We start from the raw sequence: 22,153 nt of genomic DNA, 5'->3' as shown, positions 1-22,153 counted from the left end.
CAGCTGATTTGCAGAATGCTGTAGGGGTTGTCAGGGGCAGGTACTGTACTCCTTGTGGACATTTGGCCTTTCCATTCCTGCCCAGGGCGCCCCATAGAAAACTCCAAGTGTGATGAGAATATTTAAAACATGCCTCCCCCATGCACAAATTATCACTACTTTGGAAAGGCTCAAGTGTAATTTCACTTTGTGGCTTGATTTATCAGTGTTTCTCGGTCTTACCACCAGAGAGGTGCCACATGGGAAATGGTATTCTGATACCACTTCCTGCCCCACCAAGTTCTTACTTAAGTCCTATGTGTATGCCCCATTGGCTGATACATATGAGATTAAACTGCTGACCTCCAGAACTAAAAGTAGAAGATGCTACAGTTGGAGCTAAAGATTTCAAGCTGGTTACAGCACACTCATCTTCCCTGCAGAGTGGGCACAGACAGATGAAGGCCTGATGCTGAAGAGTTGATTCCAATGGTACAATGCCTTCACTGCTCTCTTCTAAGGTAAACTGAAGTCTTTTTAGGAAATGTTCCTCTTGCCAATGAGATGTAATGGGCCTGATTCTTATGTACTCTTTACCCTTATTTATGCTACTCACTTTTTACCCTCCACTCTGGCAGTGTAAAGGGGCCTTGTGACCTGTCCATGCCTAGGGTAGACCACCTGAAAATGCCAAGGTCAGGGCAGGCTACAAAAGGAAAGCAGATTCTCCCAGCACTGGTGGGTGACACTGAAGTCAGACTTTGCAACCAGTCACAAACGGTGCTTCTGATTCCCAACACTGGTTATCAAGAAGCTAAACCAAAAATATATACAGCTCCCCTTTACTCCCCTTTCCCATTTCAGTTTCTGGCTCCCAATCAGCCACTAGGTCTAGTAAAGAGAAGTTATTTAAAACTCTATGCTCTTTACCAAAAAGGTTTCTCCTGACCCCAAAGAGTCAGCCACAGTACCAGGTCAATATAAGTTTGGACCTTACCCAAAATACCACGCTGCCAGCCAATCCTTTAGTAACAAACTAATGGTTTTATTATAAAAGGAAAGAAACAGACTATAAGAGAAATGTTAAATGATTAAAGCATGTGATTAAATGATTAAAGCATACAAATGGTTGGAAAGGCCATATGTATTAGGTTTCCAGTAGATTTGTGGAGTTTGCAGGCTTGTACAGTCCCTCTGGTGTACATCCAGTACCTAGATGAGTCTTAATCCTTTGATTCACAGCTTCAGTTGCAGATGAGTTGATCCAAAGGTAGGTGAAGACTGGCTGAAGACAAAATGGATGTGGTGCAGCTGCCTTTTTATGTCTCTTATTCTGGAATCAGAGTGCCTTTTTCCAGAGTGCCTTATGTTACTTTGGAAATGATTTAAACTAAACAGAAAAAAAGAATGTCTGTCTACATGAGCTATAACTATAGTGGTATAATTACACTTGTAAATTTCCATGTGTAGACACTCTCTAAGTGTAAATGAGAATCAGGGGCCAATGACTTTATGCTGCATAGAAAAAGAGCGGCGTTTTTTTTTTTTTGCTTCTTGTGGTGACATTTGTCCTGAATACAGGATAGATGTGCCAATTGCCTTCCTCTATCCTTTTCTATGTTGGACTGTGGCAGGGCACAGGGAGTTGCCATTGGCAACATGACTCAGTGGAATATTAAAAACAGCTGGCTTAAATCATCACTGGCTTACTCCAGTTTTATGCTTGAATCTTTCCACTAATGACAATGGAGTTACATGGGTGTAAAACTGCAGTTGTGCAAGGGGAAATCAGGCCCAGATAGTTTCAAAGTGCTAGAGATGTTGGGGATATGTTAGTCAGATGTGTGGGTAGATAGACACTTTGAAATTCCGTATGTGGAAGTGCCATGCATATTATGGAGTTAATGCCTAAATCCACAGTGCTTCCTTCTGCTCTTGAGCCCATTTTATCTTCCTGTTCCCCTAGCTGTTCCTTTGTTCTATGGTCCCCCAAAAATGGAAACTGCAGTAGGTTTCCTGGGCTGCTGTCCTTCCAAGAACTCAGTTGGAGGCAGCAAAAGGGAGATCCTCCCAGACCAAGGTCAGCAGAAAGATCAAGAGAGTCTCCACTGTTGTCAGGGGAAGGATGTGTCAGCCTGTCTGGAGTGGCTCTCAAACGTGGATGCCAACCTCCGACCAGGGGGTTACAAAGTAGGGCACAAACCCCAGACAGGTTGTGAGTTCTAGACTTAGATTTCACCAACCAAATATCAAGTGTGAACTCAATCACTTAACATTGAGTCATAGACAGTCCTCTTGGGCACTCCAGTCTATCTTGCACCCAGGCAACCCTTTGCTAGATGGTCCCTTACGCCAAAAAAAATCAAACAATATTCAGGTTATTCCCAGTCCCAAAGGTCCAGTCACTTACCCCAGATCAGTTGCACTGTAGATCTCTCCCCAAAGCAGCGCTTGTAGCCAATCCCATATTATACAACCTAAAGCCTTATTAACTAGGAAAAAGAAATGAGTTATTTACAATGTTAAAGCAGGTAAACATACACATAAATAAGTCGGGCTTAGGTTTCAAAAAGTAATAGAAACTGATGTAATGTGCAAGCTCTAGATGTCTTTTAGGGCTAACCCAAAATAAGCAGCTTGGGGAACCCTTGCTTATGCTTAGAAATATGTCCCTCTCCAAATTCCAAGCAGCATAGTGATACAGTTCCTTCTGGTCAGGGATTTTTATTCCCTTCCCCCCGAGCTCAAACTGAGGGGATGAGGGTTTGCATGCATTCCCTCTTCATGGGTTTGGGGGGAGCAATCAACAAATGCTTTTGTACACTGATGTTCTACAATGGTTCGTCTGGTGTCTAGAGGACTTTGAGATGACATCTCTTGTGGTAAACTAGTATTTCACACTTGGTAATACTTCTCTCCTGACTGGAGGGGGGGGAGGTTTCCAGTTTCGTAGCAAACACTTTTATAGTTAGAGTAAAAACACTTAACTATTACCTTATAACATGGGCTACAGACATAAGTAAGTTTAATGGAGGCAGCAACTCACAAACACTTCATGAAATCCAAACAATAAACACTTCTCTATAAATCTAATACCGGTTTTAACAATACTAATACACAGGTGAGCTAGACAGGTTTCCAGCTATGCAGCTGTCTGTGTTCAGTGAGGCCTAAGGACCTTAGCATAAGCTGTCATGTGGTCTGCCAAAATCACAGCATTCATCAGCTTCTAAGTTGCTGTTATCATGCAGGTTCTAAGAACCCCAAAAGAAGAGATACTTAGGAGTCTAGAGTAAAAGGATGGAAAACACCCTATGCTTCCCTAACCAAAGACCATGAATGCAGGTAGTCTGTGCTGAGGAAAAGCAAACACTGTGGTGCTGCTACTGGCCCTTCAGAATTTGTGGGGCCAGTAGACACAGCTGGTATACGGAATTCCTGGAATTGTGGCTCTGTTTCCATAATTAAGTGCATCTGCTGCTTAAATTGGTGGGTGTCATGCAGTAGGATTTAAGTCTAATGTTTCACGATTATAATCAAGGTTACACAATAATTGCTTGTTTTCCCCCACATATAGTAAATAACTAGTTGTTCTGTTATGACTGATAATGAAGTCTTCCTCAGAATTTAATGAGGCCTGTCCTGCTTCAGTCAATGTAGCATGACACAATTGCCCCATGTCAGCCCTTTGCCATTTTCTTTCTGAGCATGTATAAAAGTTAAAAATATTCCCAAATGACATTCATTCACAACCTCATCCGTTGCAGTCTAAGCACAGCTGAGTGCAGTTTCAGGATTGATCTCTTAGCTCTCATTGGGCTTGATTGGCACCTTATAATCTGACTTTATTGCCCCAGGAGTAGGGTCACATTCCCAGCCCTGCTTCCCTCTTTGCCCCAAGGGGAAGGATGCGGTGTCAGTACTTTTTCCTCACTCAGCTGTGCTGTCTAGTGCATTGGGGAGGGGTGCTCTTGGGGTAGGAGTAGGATCAGAGTATCATTCTGGAGGACCTTGAAAACTGGAGTAATAGAAATAGGATGAAATTTAGTAGTGCGAGGTCATGCACTTAGGCACTAACCACAATAATTTTTGCTATAAGATGGGGACTTATAAGTTGGGAGGGAGAACAAGACTTGATGGCTCATAGTCATCCTGTGATCAGCCAATGCACCCAATGTGATGTGGCCATGAAAAAGGCTAATGCAGTCCTAGGACGCATCAGACTAAATATTTCCAGTAGAGATTGGAAAGTGTTGTTGCCATTATACAAGGCACTATTGAGACCTCATCTGGAATGCGGTGTGCAATTCTGGTCTCCCATGTTTAAGAAAGATGAATTCAAATTGGAACAGGTGCAGAGAAGGGCTCCTAAAGGAATGGAAAACCTACCTAATTAGAAGATTTAAGTGCTTGATTTGTTTAGCCTAAATAAAAGAAAGTTGAGGGGAGATATGATTGCTCTTTATAAATACGTCAGAGGGAGGGAGAGGAGTTATTTAAATTAAGCCCCAATATGGGTACAAGAACAAATGGATATAAACTGGTCATCAGCAAGTTAAAACTTGAAATTAGTTTCTAATGGTTTCTAACCATCAGAGGAGTGACGTTCTGGAACAGCCTTGCAAAGGGAGCAGTGGTGGCAAAAAACCTAACTTGTTTCAGGCCTGAGCTTGATACGTTTATGGAGGGAGCGGTCTGAAGAGATTGATGTAGCCAATCTGCAATGGCTAGCAACAAATATCTCCGATGGCCAGTGACTGGACACTCGCTAGGGAGTACGCTGAGTTACTGCAGCAAATTATTTCCCAGATGTCTGGCTGGTGAGTCTTGCCCACAAGCTCAGGGTCTAACTGATTGCCGTATTTGGGGTTGGGAAAGAATTTTCCCCTGAGTCAGATTGGCAGAGTCCCTGGGGTTTTTTGCCTTCCTCTACAGTGTGGGGCACAGATGACTTGGAGGTTTAAACTAATGTAAATGGTGGATTCTCTGTAACTTGAAGTCTTTAAATCATGATTTGAGGACTTCAGTAACTCAGCCAGAGAGTAGGGATCTATTAAAGGAGTGTTTCTGTGGCCTACAATGTGCAGGAGGTCAGACTAGATGACTGATCATGATGATCCTTTCTGACCTTAAAGTCGGAGTCAAGGCTCTGCCTAGTCTTCACCTAATGGTGCAGGAGTGGGAGTGGAAACCTGTTGCCCACTCTTTTATCCATGATATAAGAAAATATGGGGGTGTCTTACATCCCTTTACTCACCTGAGTTGGATGTGTTTAGGTAGCTCTCAAATTAGCCCTTTGTGCATGTCTCTGCTGCACCTCTCTCTGTTTCTCTTGACAGATATTGTTTGCTTCAAAGTGGCTGGAAGGTTTGATATGAAATTCATAATTTAAGAATAGTTGAATATGAAAAACCCCACTAGTGGTTCTGATATATGAAAAGATATGGTTACCTTTTGCAAGATTCCTTTCATATCTCTCTGGGCTGCTTGACATTTGAACAATTTTTATAAAATCGTTGAATTAAAATGGTCAGCAATGATTTATTTAAAAAATTGCATGGAAATGAGTAACAATCATCATAACGTAAAAGTTGCATTAAGAAATAGCATGTTAAACAACAGAATACCTCAGAAATTAAACTTCTGTGTCCATTAAGTCTGTGTGACCACTGCAAATTTAATGTGCTCCTGTGGCCCCTTTTTACTATCTTTAAGTTACAAAATAAGACAACTGCATTGGATAAAGATGTAATAAGGACTGCAGCATCCAGGACACCATTATAATTTGTGATGAGTCTGAGTCAACGCCCCTGATTGGAACACACTTTTGAGCTTTGTGGTGAATGTTAGAAACCCAGATCCTGATAAGAATCTGAATTTTACAAATAGCCAAAACCATGACAGCAGAGCTGAGCACCCCCACGCTGGGGTATTTATAATAAAATTTGAATTGTGTCCTGGGGCGCCTCTCTCATTATAAATGCTGTTTTCATTAGATAGCACTTTAACTATTGGACCAGATACTGCTGTAATTTACACATGAGTATTAATCAGACTAAACAGGATCCTGATGTTTTGTTCTATCTAGCAGGTCTGTCTCCTCAAGACTGCACTCCATCTAGTGGTGCTTGTGTTATCCTGGCAACTCACTGCCTGCACATAATGAATGGACACAGAAGTAAAATAGCAAACACTGGTGATCACCCATGGGTAAGATTACCTGAGTCCCTTTCAGGTTATCAGCACTGCTTGGTGTAGTGAGACCTTCAATTAACTCTGTCTCCTACAGCACAAGCTAATACAATAAATGTTTTGAGCATGAAAGTTAACTAACAGAGCTAAATCTCTTTGAGACAGAAGGAGATGAACAATTAAGTTTAAATATAAATAGATAGTCATTTAAAGAATCATCATCTTTCTGCCATATGAGATTATGCTTGCAGGCAGGTTAAATTCTCAGATCGTCAACGTATTTCCCATGACAAAAGAGCCAGGAAAAATGTGCATTTTGTATGATTTGTACATAATTGATACAATTTTGTCTAACTTCAACTATTTTAGTTCAGGCAAGAGGTTCAGAGCAATGTGTGTTGTGTGGAAAAACCCAAGAGTAATTCAGATTGCAGCGGCCAGTAGTTTTTTGTAATGATTTTCTTCATCTTATAAAATGCACCTATCTGGTGCTATAGGCATATATATGACCTTTAAAACCAATACAAATAGACCTGTATAAATGGTGTGTTTGTGGTGGGGGAGTAATGTGACTTGAACAGCAACAAACTCAGCCTCTGAGAATAGAGGGAGAGGGAAATTCCAACCACAAAACCTTCCATAGGGAATGCTTTTCTTCAGACAAATACTTTAGGGAATTCTCAGCTCCTGTATCCTAGCTGATTTCAACTGAGATAAAACACAAGGAGGGAGGAAGTCAAGAAAACCATACCATAAAGCTCTTGAAGTTCAAAATCAACATATTAGATTGCATCTGGAGTTTCACTGGTAGCCAGCACTGATACTGGAGTACAGGTGTAAGCTGCTTTCTGTGGGGAAACACCAAGTAGATGAACAAATGTATTCTACACTAGATGAAGTTTCTGAGCAGTCTTTAGGTGCAGCTATTGATTTTTCACATGCCATTGTAACTTCAGAGAGTGTTGCTCTGATCCAATCTGGAGGCGAGAAAGGCATTCATGATTGAGGTGGGCTCCGCATCTGAAAGAGAAGGACATAATGATCTGTCCATGAGCACAGCCCAGAAAAGCAATCTAACCAGACAGAAGCAGCTGAGGATCCTATAAAGTAGCAACCTTCAACTGAGAACAAAAAGTAGCCAAGAGACCAGAGACACCCTTTAACTTTTCTTCCAGCCTACTAACATGCTATCTGTGAGTAGATATTACCTCCATTAAAATAGTGTCTTAGGATCTCTCAGTCCTCCTTTCAGGTGCCATACTGTAAATAGGAAATTGATTTTCAGAGGTAGATTTATCCCCTAAAGATGCAGATAGGCACAAATTTGCATCTTTGGATGCTTAAACATCTTTGAAAATCTGACCCTAACAGTCATAGAGGAAGCCTGAGACAGAGAAAGGAATAGAACCAAAATCCTCTGAGCATTGTGCTAGTTCTTTATCAACTGGCTCATGCTTCTCCATTCTCTCTGGTTTTAGCAGAATAGCATAGCCACGAGAGAGGTTTTGCAAGTATGGGTTCTTTTAAAATGAAATACAATAGAACCAATGAATATTGCAGTCTAGTCATTCTGCCTCCTTAAAAGGACTTTGGCAGCTTCAGTGGGATCAGGATTCTAGCATTTTCAGTTAGTCTTTACTACTTGTACCAGGGCTAAATCCAACCTAAGAATAACTCCACTGATCTATTTCAGGTATACGTAGTTGGACTGACGTTAGTGGAGCTACATCCACTGACTGTTGTGCAGTGTTGCTGAGTCCAGTTTGACAGTTTCCATGTTTCACCCCAGAGGTGGCTGCATTTCCATGCTAAATTAAATGATCCCAGTGTATAGTTTGTGTTTAGGGTTTTTTGGGATAAAAGGCATGATATAAATATAAGATATTCTTAGCTGGCATAAATCAGGGTAGCTAGAGCTATATAGATTTACACCAGCTGATGAGTTGGCCCTCAATCTATTTTCTGAGTAGTGCAAGAATTTTTTTTATCTTGTAGAATTCAAATGCACAGTGACTAAAATTGCATATTTTTTCCCTGCAGATGGAATGCAGGGGACAGTTTTGTGGGGAACAGAAATAAGAGACGAAAGAAGTAATAAAAGCTAGCACTGTGGTGAGCTAAAATATATTTGATTTCAAATTGAATCCAGCAGTCCCTGGTCACAGTCATATTTTAGAAAGACACAGCACTTTCTGAGTGATTTCCAAGGGAATTTGCCATAAGCTGCAGCTCACTAGAAAAGGCTCATTTATGAGACTTGGAGTCTCTGATCTGCATTACAGTAAAGGAACCTCAAAGTGAAATACAAGGCTGAAAATAGGGATGCATCTTTTCATAAAGAGGGGAAGAAGGTTTTTATATGAAGTTTCACAGATCAAAGTTCCATTTCCCTAGAGTCTTTGAAATATGCTGTGTGGCTGCGCATGAGGTAAGATCTCAATTTAAGCTTTACTGAGAGAACTGCTGAAAGCAGGCAGATAAAATGTTTCTCTCAAAGGAAGAGTTAATATGTTTCTTTTATTTATATATTTCGATTCATGATTGATGCAGCTCTTGCCATAGCATGGGATTTGTTCGCCACAGTTAAGATTGCAGAGTTTAGTTTGAAGAGGAGTTTTCAACCTTTGTTTTGTAAAAGTCTTGTTGAAATGGCAAAAAAATAAAATAAAAAATTGGTTATATTTAAATTTTTCCTGGTGGTTTGAAAGTTCCCCGAGCTGGGAAGGAGGAGACCAGGAGCTCAAAATCTCACTTCTAGGACCTGTTTAAATTTCCATCCGATCCACTACCCTTTTGACTAATGGTATGGAACCCTAACCTAGAAGACAGTTAGGGAAGTCAAGAGGTCTAGAACTTCCCTTTATTACAGCAGGAGCCAAATAAAGATGAGTCCAGCTGAGATCCTGAGCAACATCAGCCATACTTTGACAACTACCATTGTGGCTGGATGGTTGGGGAGCCATTGGTTTACCTCCACTTGACCATGCAAGTGGCTTCCTCTGAGACCAAAGCTTCTCAGTGGAGTGGACCAGCTGGAGACGCTGGCCTGCCTCTTCTCTCTAGAGGCCAACTTCTTCATTGAAAGCAGAGCACTGAGAGAAGATCCCAATTACCTGTACTGTGTGCAAAACTACTTACTGGAAAGCCAGTTTAGTTACAAGAGAGTGAAAGCAAATATACTGGAGTTGATCATTAGGTCATAACGAATTGTTTCTTGTGTCTACTACATGAAAAAGGTAATTGGTGACTTGCTTCAAAGAATGCGAGCTCTTTATTTGCACTTCCAGTGTAACCTGACACGGATACAATTGGGATCATTTCAACAGCACTTCAACCAGTTGGCCAAGATTTTTAGCTAGATTTAGATGTTATTAGTCTAATGTATCCTTTTATAGAGCTCACAAATGTGAGATCACTCTAAATACTGATACTGGGACCAATTCTCAGCTCATGTAAATTGCTGTTGTGCTGTTGAAGTCATGTGGTGAAATCCTGGATTCACGGAAGTCTTCTATTGAGCCCAGTGGACTAGTATTTCACCCATGGAGTTATACTGCTGTGCACCAGCTGAAGCTGTGACCCATGAGTGGCAAATGTCACTTTACACTAGAGTTGAGCCACTTTGTTGAGCCAGAAGCCATTACATATGCAGAGCTGTAGTCTAGGAATGTCAACAGATGAAATGAAGATTTCAATTAAATTATTAGCCTGCTAGCATTAGGTACAGCTGTGAAATCTATATCTTTAGTTGCTGGGTGAGTAAACGCTCCCCCCCACATAAATTGTCTTGCATATGGCATTGCTAAACAAAAACACCAGTTCCATAAATGTCTGTCACTTACACTGTGGTGCCAGAAGACCTCTAACAACATTGCACATTAAGTTGTTTCAATGCACAAATGTCAAGGGCTTATAGTATTGTGCTTCCTGACCTGCTTACCCAATGGTACACATTATTAATAACAAATTCAAGCCATTTACTGCTCTCCTAATCTCAGACCTGTGTGCTCATTTACATTTGTGGCAACTCCAGGAAAGTGGCCCAATGGTCTAATTAATGACCAGTTTCAATTGTAAACATATAATGTCTTGCATAGCTGTACTGGTTCTGTAGTGAGGGTGGGAGGAAGGGTAGGTGTCCTAGCTGGTTACTAATTCTCACTAGATGATGTTCAGCTGTGATTTAGGCCACAACTAAAGCTGATTTTGATGCATTATTTCCACACTGTCACAGCTGCAGCCAGCAGGGCTCTTGCACCCAATCTCCCGTGTTATAAAAGGGGGCGGGGGAGGGGCGCAGCTGGCAGGGCTCTGAAACTTGCTCCCCACCCTTGGTTTGAAATAGTCTGACTTTGGTGACTTTCCAGGCATGCTGCAAAATGTCTGTGTGACAGGGGCTTTTGGGGGGGAGAGGGGGCATCAGTGAATTTCCTGTAACGCTGCAGGCTTGGCACCGAGTCTCTGGAGGTGGCTGACTGGCTGCGTTCCTGTGGAAATGATCATTTTAATGCTGCTGGGAAGTCAGTGATTGTGTTGTTAATGATGTTAGGATACCTAGACCGAGACCCTCAATGGTATTTAGACACCATTTTAGGCTAAATCTCTTAGTACCTTGGATAAATGTGGGGTTTTTTTTATTAACCCTAAATACATTGTAAAAAAATCTGTTTTATTCCCTCTCAGATGTTTGCCCACACTATGTAACTAACGTTGCTCACTATGTGGTACTAGTCTTTGCTCTAGAGAGGCTTGCAGTGAGATGCTGTCGGAGGAGCTGTTGCTGGGGGCCACTAACTGAAAGCGGTAGGGTGCCTGCTAGCCTACGGTTGGCATTGCTCAGAGTGGGTGTCAGAGATAAAAGCATCACAACAGCAATATATACAGAACATAAATGGGTTTGGTAGTTGGCATGCTGGACAATGGGAAAAAGGGATCACATTCCTTCCTGGCATAACTCCACTGACATCACTAAGTTACTGCCGGAATCAATGTGATGCCAGTAATAGCATGTATGTGTAATAAAAAAAATAAGTGTGTGTGAGGGGGACACTTTAGTTTTGTGGCTATGAACTCCCAGCGTCAGCTACAGCCCAGACCAATTCTGCCAATACTAGGCTTAGGGAGTTAGTCTGGGCTGGGTAGGGAAACGTGCCTGTGAGCCAGGGGGGTAGATACTGGGAGCTGGTAAAGGAGTCAGAATTTTACTATGGTACGTGATCTCACCAGACATTCAGTGGAATAAGGGTCCTGTATCACTCAGTTGCCTTTATTCATTCTTCTGTAGTGGATTGAGGGGTGGTAAGACAATAGATTTGATCCCCCTCAGTGCAGGTGGGACGGCTGGGTGTATGCGTGTAGCAACAAAGTGAAAAATAAACTGCATCAGTTGTGGAGGGCATGGGAAATATCAAGAGCAGGAGAAGTGCACAGAAGAATTATTCATTGTAATAGTCTCTGTCTCTCTGCATCCAAGTTCTTTGCTGTCATGCCCTGCCATAGTTTCTGTGCACCGCCCAGCTATTTAAAAAAGATGTAACAATGGCTCTCTTTCTCCCTGTTAGGTACAGCCCTGTGCTGGGGTGGAGTTGAGCTGTCCCTTGCCAGGAGAATCAATTCCCACGTATGGTGAGGCAGTGGAAAGCCTTAAAGGTAACTAGCGGTCCCTGTGCTGCAACTCTACCTGTCTCTGATCTGGTCTACACAAGGAAAGGGAAGGCTCCTTATGTTCTCCCCACTCTATGCACTTGTGTAAGGACCCAGCAGAATCCCTAAGAACCTCTGGATGTGGCCCACTTACAAGAACAGCTATCAACATTTTCATTTAAACTGTGAATTCATAGTATCATACAAATGTAGGGCTGGAAGGGACCTCCAGCGACCATCTAGTCCAGTCCCCTGCCAGAGGCAGGAGCAAGTAAACCTAGACCTTCCCCAATAGGGATTTGTCCGACATGCTTATAAATCTCCAATGATGGGGATTCCACAACCTCCTTTGGAAGCCTATTCCAGAGTTTAACTACCCTTAGAGTTAGACATTTTTTTCCTAATATCTAATTTGCTGCAGATTAAACCCTTTACTACTTGTCCTACCATCAGTAGACATGGAGAACAATTGATCACTGTCCTCTTTATAACAACACTCAACATATTTGAAGACTGCTATCAGGTCCCCTCTTGGTCATCTTTTCTCAAGTTTTATTAAGCTTCCCTCATAGGTCAGGTTTCCTAAACTTTTTATCATTTTTGTTGCTCTTTGGACTTCTCCAAATTGACCACATCTTTCTTAAAGTGTGGTGCCCAGAACAGTACATAATATTCCAGCGGAGGCCTCCCCAGTGCAAAGCAGAACAATTCCGTCCTCTGTCTTACATATAACACACCTGTTAATATACCCCAGAATTATATTAGCCTTTTTTGCAACTGCATCACATTGTTGACTCATATTCAACTTGTGAGCCACTGTAACCACTGCAATTCTTTTCACCTGTACTATTGCCTAGCCAGCTATTCCCCATTTTATCTTGTTGATTTCAGATCAATTCTCTAATTTCTTGAGGTAACTTTGGATTCTAATCCAAAATGCTAGCAACTCTTCCCATCTTGTTGTCATCCACAAACTTTATAAGCATACTCTCCATGCCATTATCCAAGTCATTAATGAAAACATTGAATCCTACCGGACCCAGAAAGACCCCTGTAGAACTCTACTAAATACATCCTCCAATATGACAGCAAACCATTGATAACTATTTTTTGAGAATGGTCTTTCAATCAGTTGCAAACCCACCTTATAGTAACTTCATCTAGGCCACGTTTCACTGGTTTGCTTATGGGACTGTCATGTTGGATTCTGTTAAAGTTATTTCATGTCTACAGCGTCCCCTCCACAAGTAACCAGGCCAGTAACTCTTCAAAAGGAAATCAGGTTGCTTTGGCATGATTTGTTCTTGGAACCCCTATTCTGGTTATTCCTTATAACCCTGTTACTCGTTAAGTGCTTTCAAATTGATTGTTTAGTAACTTGTTCCAGTATCTTTCCAGGAATCAGTTAGGCTGATTAGACTATACTTCCCCAGGGCCTCTTTTTTTTCACCCTCTTTTAAAGCTGGATATTATGTTTGCTCTTTACCACCACTAATTGTTCTGAGATTACTTTAGGAACTAGCTGAAGCATCTTCGGGTGAATTTCCTCAAGCCCTGCCAACTTAACAGCTAACATCTCTAAATATTCTTGAATCTGATTGCTCATATCCATTCCAATATAGGTGAGTGCGCGCCACAATGCTTGACAGCCAGGCACTGCCTGCAGCTGTTGGGGCACATGGCAGCCTGCATGTACATGGTGAGGCTGGCTCGCCTCAAACTCAGGCCTCTCCAGGCGTGGTTAGCCTCAGTGTACGCACCAGCCAGGCACTCCTTGAACAGAGTGTTCACGGTTCCCACACAGGTCCTGACTTCCCTGAACTGGTGAAGGACTCCCGGGGAAGTACTGAGAGGGGTTCCGTTCCGAGATCTGGCCCCATCGGTCACCCTCATTATGGACGCTTCGAATGTGGGGTGGGGGGCCCACATCAGCACCGACTTGAGCACCCAGGGGCTCTGGTCGGAGGAGGAGAAGAGTCTCCATATCAATGTCCGGGAGCTCAGGGCAGTCCAACTGGCCTGCAAGGTGTTCCTCAGATTCCTGAGGGGCAGGATGGTCCATGTCCTCACGGACAACACAGCGACCATGTTCTATATGAACAGGCAGGGGGGAGCATGCTCCTCGGCCCTTTGCCAGGAGGCCATTCGACTTTGGGACTTTGCAATGAGGCATGACTTCCATATATCTGCCTCTCACCTCCCCGGGGTCAGGAACGACGAGGCAGATCACTTCAGCAGGTCGTTTCTACCCCTACACGACTGGTTGCTACACCTGGAGGTGATAACTTTTATCTTCCGCAAGTGGGGTGTTCCACAACTGGAATTGTTCGCGTTGTCCTGGAACAAGAAGTGCCCGAGATTCTGCTCGCTCCAGGGTCGCGAGCTGGGCTCCATCTCTGATGCGTTCCTCATAGACTGGATGGGGACCCTCATGTATGCGTTTCCCCCCATTCTGCTACTGCCCAAAATCCTCTTGAAAATCAAGAGGGACAAAGCGGACGTCATATTGATTGCCCCAGCCTGGCTGAGACAGCCCTGGTTCAGCATGTTGCTGGACCTGTCTATCGCCCCGCCACTGCCGCTCCCGAGGTGTTACGACCTGCTCTCCCAGGACCAGGATCATCTGCTGCACCCGGACCTGGACTCCCCCCACCTGACAGAATGGAGACTCTGTGGCTGATGGAGGGAGAGAGAGCTTGCTCGGCACAGATCCAACAAATTCTGCTGGGCAGCAGAAAACCTTCCACTCAGGTTGTGTACCGGGCCAAGTGGAAGCGGTTTACCTGTTGGGCAGAGTCCCCGGGCATCCCACCAAGCTGCTCACCTGTACAGGCAATCCTGGAGTATCTGCTCCACCTGAAGCTCCAGAGTTTAGCGCTGGCCTCCTTGAAGGTGCACCTGGCGGCCATCTCGGCCTTCCACCAGCCGATTGACATCAGGTGGGAAAATAATGACCTCCCTTCCGTTAGGTTCCTCAAAGGGGTGGAGAGGCTGTACCCACAGGTCCATGACCTGGTGCCTCCATGGGATTTGAACCTGGTCCTCACCAGACTGATGGGACCCCCATTCGAGCCCATGGCTACATGCCCTCTGCCCGTCCTCTCGTGGAAGGTAGCCTTCCTGGTGGCCATTACATTGGGTAGGAGGGTCTCTGAGATAAGAGCCTTAACCTCGAAGCCCCCCTACACTGTCTTTTTATAAAGACAAGGTGCGGCTGAGACCCCACCTGGCCTCCCTGCCTAAGGTGGTGTCCCAGTTCCATTATAAGAAGGATATCTTCCTCCCCGTGTTCTTTCCAAAACCGCACGGGTCAGAGGAGGAGCAGAGGTGGCATACGTTGGACGTGAGGCGAGCCCTCGCCTACTACATTGAATGGACGTGGCTGTTCCGGAAGTCGACGCAGCTGTTCGTGGCAGTGGTGGACCGGATGAAGGGCTCACCTGTTTCCACTCAGCGCATCTCCACCTGGATCACCACCTGCATCAGGTGCTGCTACGAGCAGGCGAGGGTACCGCTTCCAGCTGTTTCAGCGCACTCAACCAGAGCCCAGGCCTCGTCGTCGGCCTTCCTGGAAAGAGTGTCCCTGCAGGACATCTGCAAAGCAGCTACCTTGTCGTCGGTTCACACCTTCACATCCCACTACGCCATCGTGCAGCAGGCGAGAGAGGACGCGGGCTTCGGCAGGGCCGTGTTGATGAGAGCAGCTCACCGCTGACTCCTACCCACCTCCGAGGTATGGCTATTTAATCAACTATATTGGAATGGATATGAGCAATCACTCGAAGTAGAAAACAGGGTTACTTACCAGTAACTGTTGTTCTTTGAGATGTGTTGCTCATGTCCATTTCACACCCACCCTCCGTCCCCGCTGTTGGAGTCGGCAGAAAGAAGGGACTGAGGGCCCGCAGGATCAGTGGTGCCTCATATACCGCAGTACTCCAGGGGGTGCCTAAGCTGACCCTGCAGGGCTTGCTAAGGGGAAAAAAGTTCCTGGAACCGGTGCGCGGTGGCACGCATTCACCTATATTGGAATGGACATGAGCAGCACATCTCAAAGAACAACAGTTACTGGTAAGTAACCCTGTTTTCCCTATTTCAGTTTGCATTACTTACCCTTTGTTTTTAATGTTAATTGTATTGAGTATCTGGTCACAATTAACCTTTTTAGTGAACACTGAAGCAAAAAAGGCACCTCAGACTTCTTGATGTTCTCTGTTATTAGATCTCCTTCCATTCTAAGAAGAGGACCTAAACTTCCTTTTGTCTTTCTCTTAACTCATTTATAGAATCGCCTCTTATTGCTGTTTATATCCCTTGCTAGGTGTAACTTATTTTGTGTCTTAGCCTTTCTGATTTTGTCCCTACATGCTTGTGCTATTCTCTTATATTCATCCCTAACAGATTGTCCGTATTTTGACTTTTTTTTGTAGGATTCCTGTTTTATTTTCAGGTCATTAAATAGCTCCTGATGGAGCCAGGGTGGCCTCTTATGCTGCCTATGTTCCCTTTGCATTGGGATAGTTTGCTGTTGAGTCTTTAATGTTGTCTCATTGAGAAACTGCCAGCTCTTCTAAACTCCTTTATTCCTTAGATTTTTTTCCCCCATGGGATCTTCTCTGAATTTCAGTATGCATTTTTGAAGACTATTGTCCTTATTCTGCTGCTTTCACTACTTCTTTGCCTTAGAATCATGTAATCATTATTTCATGATCACTTTTATCCACATTGCCTTCAACCTTCACATTCACAACCAATTCCTCCCTGTTAGTCAGAATCAAGTCTAAAATGTCTGTCCCCGATTACTTCCTCCACCTTTTGAAACAAACTTGGCCCCAATACATTCAAGAACTTAATGGACATTCTGTGTCTTGCAATATTCCTTTCCCAACAGACGTAGGTAGTTAGTCCCCCACTGCTACCTAGTCTCATTTTGGATTTTTTTGTTGTTTTAAGAAATGCTTCATCTACCTTCTCTTCCTGATTTGGTGGTCTATAGTAGACCTGTTTCCCTCTCCCCTTCCCTTTACGCCAAGACTCAACTAGTCTGCCTTTCACCTCCTTCTGGACGTCAAAACCAGTACATACAATCAAGAATATATATAATACAACACCTTCTTCCTTTTTTTCCCATGCCTGTCCTTCCTGAATTCTTAGCCAGGTGCTATATAAAGGAACAGAGACACTGCAAAAATAGTTCTAGAACATCCTTCTGCTCTGATTATATCAAAACCTCCTGGGGATTGCATCACTAGTCAGGTGCATTGCAATATGCCTGCATGTTGTAGCTAGAGGCAATTGAAATAAATGGACACAATCCCATTAACTTCATTGTGCTGTGGATCAAGTCTTATACCAAACTTTTTGTCCTGAGGGCCACATCTGCGTATAGAAATTGTACAGAGGGGTGGGGCTATGCGGAGGAAGTGGCCGCCCTGTAGTGCTGTTTGGGGCTGGGAGCGGCTCCAGCCTTGGCACCTCTGAGCCCACATGGTGGGAGATGGGTGAGGGAAAGAGGTGGGGCCGGGAGGGGGAGCGGCTGCTGTCTTCCAGCCAGGGCGCTGCTGGGCCCACGTGGTGGGGGGGGGGGGGAAGGTGAGCGGGGGAGTGGTCGCCGCACAGCTTGTTCTGCAACTCTTCTGCGGACCACCAGTTGAGCTAGAGGGCCTGATGAAAAGCTCAGGCGGGTTGTAGGTGGTCTGTAGTTTGCCCACCTGTCCTATGCACTACAAAGGCAGTTATTGTCAGAGCACCTAATCATTAACTCAAAATTCAGTGCCCACTCCCAAGCCATGATTTAGTTCATTTTATGAATGCAATGTCTGTTTGAATTGTTGGCTGTGTTCCCAAGTGCTGGATGTATAAAGTACTGAAGACTCAAGTACAAAATGAGGAAATGAAATTTCAAAGTGATTTTATTTTTTTCATCGTTTGTAGTGAAAGATTCCCATTATTGAAGGGCAACAATACATATTGGGCAAGCTTATACATCAGTAGTGAAACGTGTCCTTCACAGTGTCACTGCAACATGCCCTTGTGATCTCGTCAACGACCTTTCAGTTCATCTCACAATCATTGTGAAAATTGACTTAACAGCATCAAAAGGTGGGAATTATTTAAGTACAAGAAGGCAACAGACATAAAATAAATTAAAAGCATCTGTAAAAGTTTTTTTCCATATACAAATAACTTTTTTGGGCATTTTTTTTACTTACTGACGCTGTCTGTACAAGTATTATCCTCTAAACTATAAACATTTACAAAGGTTTGGTTTGTTAACAAGAAGAAGGTAGCTCAATACTTTAAAACTATCCTGCAAACTGCTGAGCATCTTCCAAGGGATGGGAACTTAAGGAGTTGGGCCCCGAGTCTGTAATGAGATCGACATAGGGATTGGGGCCTTGGAGGCACTTAGCACCTCTTGGCTGGTGCTCAGTAATTTACAGGATCAGGCCTGCAAGGAAACCCACTCTTGCAAATCTTCCCTTGGGCGTAGTCTCATTGGTTCTACTCCTGTATGAGTAAAGATACTCACGTGGATTTGCAGGCCTGGCCTCACATACTGCGCACTGTATTACACTCATGCTCAGGTTCCTCATTTAGTCTTGAGGGCCAGGAGTGGAGGAGGGTTCAAACATCATCTCTGCTCCCACATGGGACCAGAGCAAGGCCATTGCTGAGTACTTTTGAAAACCCTGCCTGAAGGAAGGGTATGACTGTCGCTGAAGCTGTTCATGTTCTCAGCCAGCTGCAACACTAATGCAATAGCATGAGATGCCATTTGTTAAATGAGAGGCAGAGCCATTTATCAATTAACAACAAAATTACCAGAATCTGGGCAGGCCCGTTACCCCAAACTGAACTAAGACTGACTAAAATAGGTGACTAATATTATTTGGAAAATTATTTTAAAGGTCCATATGGATACATATTTATATACAGAAATAATTGCCCCCCATGATTAATAAATGGCTAAGGAGACACTGATTTATTCAGAAACTTTCCATTAAAAGTACAAATGAAAAAAATTATGTGCATAAAATGTCTGTCATGTATACATGGTTTAACGAGAGAGGAGGTTCCTGGGGTAGATTTTGAAGATTGAATTTTTTTATAAAGTAAGATCACAGGGATGGCAGAGTGTGCATATCAACAGGTAGTAGTTATGAAAGAGTCAGAGATGGTTATTTTTCCTCCTTAATGATAGTTTGAGTTCGAATTTAGAGCCTGATTCTGATCTCAATTATACCAATGCAAGTTGGTTTTAACATCTTTGAAGTTAATGGAGTTAAACCAGTGAAAAGGAGAATCAGAACAGAATCAGGCATCATAGATTTGCAACCATTAGACTAACGTAAGTCCATGAAGCTGTACCCACTTCCACCACCAACTAAATGTGACCCCCCCCCACTGGTTTAAAAGTTTATTTAAAAAAAGTCATGAGACATAATTAATTAGGTCTGGATTCTGCATTCAGTTACACCAAACCCCGCTGAGTAACTGAGCAGAATTTGGCCCTCAGACAGTGGTTGAGGCTGGGATGCCAGAGTGAGAAGTGCTGTCATTAAAAAATGCAATGTGTTACTGAGGTGAGTGTGATCCATGCTGGGATATTCCTGCAACTGTCATCTGGGAAACTGGTTACATGGCCAATACTAGGCTCAGACAGGGACAAGCATTTCATGGGACTTCTGTTAAAATCAGTGGGACTAGTCCCATGCAGGACGGGACTTTACGAACCCTTAATCACTACCAGCAACTCAGGAGGAGCATTGAAACATAATACTAATAATGAAATCATCCTAGTTGACAATGCTGTACAGACTCAACTTGTGATGGTTTTGAGAAGCCAATAGCACCACTGACTGCATGGCATTTTGAACACCAGATTGTGAACTGATGTACCCTTTGAAAACTGAAGTTCTTTCATAAAAAGGGTATTGAAAGGAATGGAAATGGCAACAAACAGGGCCTTGATTGCTTAACAAGTATGTTCAAAACTTTATGGAAAACTCTATGGAAGAGGAATAGTGTTTTGACTACCTTCTGGGAGCGGGTAAAGGTCAACTCTAGTGTTTGGATACTGAATCCATTATGTCTTGCTGTAGCCCAGTTTCTTCTCTGATACACTTCTGTGGTGATTTGGAATTCTTTACTGTTGCTTTTGTTATTTTTGAGGCACAGAACTGATAGCACATAGGGCCAAAATCCTGAAACTCACAAGTGTGTAAATTCAGAGACAGCCCATGAAACAGATGAGCTACAGTCAGGTTGTGCACTGTTACACACCTCTGTCAAGTCAAAGTAACTCACTGACGTTAAGGGGGCTGCTCTGGGGGCTGCTCTGGCTTTTGACAGGTATAAGTGAGGGCATGTCTTCACTGCAAATAAAAGGTCTGTTCTTAATTCAGGTTAAAATGGCACTGCTGATCGAAGCATTCTCTTCTCCAGTTAAACTCATCCTCTGGCAGTTTGTCCTTGTTTTGGTTGGACACAATGGCTCTTCCCTGTCTTAGGCTTCAGGCTCTCACCCTACATTGCTCACAACGGCTATAGTCTTCTTTTGCAGCATGACTGAAAGTCTGAGTGTCTTGGCCTACTTATATCACTTGGCTGCCTCAATTATGCCGGCCTATTTGGCTGAGATGGCTTTTACACTGTGGCAGGGTTTGTTGTTCACTCTCTCTCAAACACACACGCACAGCACAGCACAGATAAAACATGGTATAAGAATCTAACGCTCCTTCCCAACCAAACTGAAATTCTGAAAAAATTCTGGTTGGCTGTATAATAGTATTTTTCTCCATTCTAGGCTAATAAAATCAATAGCATAAAATAATCCCCATTCCTTAACAAGAATAAATATTTTTTCTAATAAAAGTAGATACATACATTGGCTGAGACAGTTGCATAACAATTCCTTGTTGTAGAACTAATTAGAATTGTAGGCTTGAATTGAAGGCTGTTGGTAAATAAATCATCTCTAAGGTAGTGTATGGCACAAATTGTCTGCCCTGTTGAAGGAAAAACATTGCAGTACTTACAAAGACAAATTTAGGACAAATTCCGCCCTTCTGTCCAGCTCCCATTGTCTTCAATGGAAATTGTGAGTGCATATCACAATAAAGAATTTAGTCCCTAATGACCATCAATAATGTTACATGGGAAGTGATTGGAAAAACTGTCTTCAGATGCCACCTAAAACTAAAGAAAAATATCAGAATTACTGACATTGCATAGAGCTTTAGTGGGTAGCTATTTTCTTTTTGACAGTCTTCCTAATGATTAGTGAGTAGAATTGGTCAGGGTTTATTGTTTTTTGTAACTAGCAGCCATTGATGTACTTTTTTAAATTAAAATATAGATTTTTTTTCCCCGCAGCTAGTACTGCGAAGTTTATTAAAAACAATCCTCTTTTTGTTTCTGAGAGGGCTGACATTTGCTAGAGGGATCCAGTCCTGGTCCAGTGCAGTCAATGGCAAACTCCCAGTGGCTTCAATGGATGCAGGACTGGGCCAATGGTTAAAAAGTTCAAGATAATCCCCACAGAATACAGGCACTTGGGTGCTTTGAACTGTCCTTTAAGTCTCTCCATTCATGCTGTACATAGGATCTATTTCTTTCTCTTCCTTCCTTCTAACAGCAACAATTCATGAATCTTCTAATTTCTGGGTGACAGGATCTTTCTATCTGAATCTGTCTTCCACTTGCATCAGAAAAACATGGGTTTTCCAATTTTTCAGACAAATGACTCCCCACATTTCAATGCTAACTTTTCTGCTCCACCGGGAAGTGCATCAAATATGAATGAATTTGCATATGCAAGGCTTATGAACACAGGGGTTGCACATCCCTGGTTTGTGTCCTAGTGGCTTAAATTTCGACTGATCTCTCATAGCATTCAGTGGAATTTCCCCCTGTAGAGCAAGATTCCCCTGCAGAACGGTTGAAGTTTTAAGACTTTAGGAACTAGATCCTCAACTTGTATAAATTGTCACAGCTCAGTTAAACTCAATAGAACTATGTCAGTTTACACCAGCTGAGGGTCTGACCCCAGTTCATACCAATAATGAATGAGTTTTGGGCCCACAGGAAACTAAGAACTTAATCTGCAATTCTTTCCTAGGCAAAACTCCTGCTGATTTCAACTGGGAACTTTGCCCTAGGAAAAAAAATGACTGCAAGACTGGATCCTATACCATGTTTCCCCACGCCCGCATATGCACATCAAGTTGGCAGACATGATGGTACTGGTGACTGAATAGTAAGTTATCAGTGGTAGTGTTCAAACTAACCTCAAGCACCCCTGCAGCTGCAGGTAAGTGTCTGCTCAGTGACACTG

At 43.2% G+C, this 22,153-nt stretch overlaps 1 long non-coding RNA gene across 1 annotated transcript; it reads left to right on the top strand.

Moving 5' to 3' along the window:
* The first annotated feature begins 419 nt into the window (after positions 1-419).
* LOC137159194 (uncharacterized) lies at positions 420-22,048 on the top strand. The gene is made up of 4 exons (XR_010921578.1): positions 420-500; positions 11,733-11,820; positions 17,749-17,916; positions 21,938-22,048. It is a non-coding gene; the product is annotated as an uncharacterized lncRNA (long non-coding RNA).
* Positions 22,049-22,153: the final 105 nt, after the last annotated feature.

The sequence above is a fragment of the Emydura macquarii genome, unplaced genomic scaffold (assembly GCF_026122565.2).
Source record: "Emydura macquarii macquarii isolate MOO-44397 ecotype Brisbane River unplaced genomic scaffold, CSIRO-AGI_Emac_v2 contig_1790, whole genome shotgun sequence".
Taxonomy (NCBI): domain Eukaryota; kingdom Metazoa; phylum Chordata; order Testudines; family Chelidae; genus Emydura; species Emydura macquarii.
Note: the sequence above shows the minus strand (reverse complement) of the source record. Positions and strands in the feature narration are given on the sequence as shown.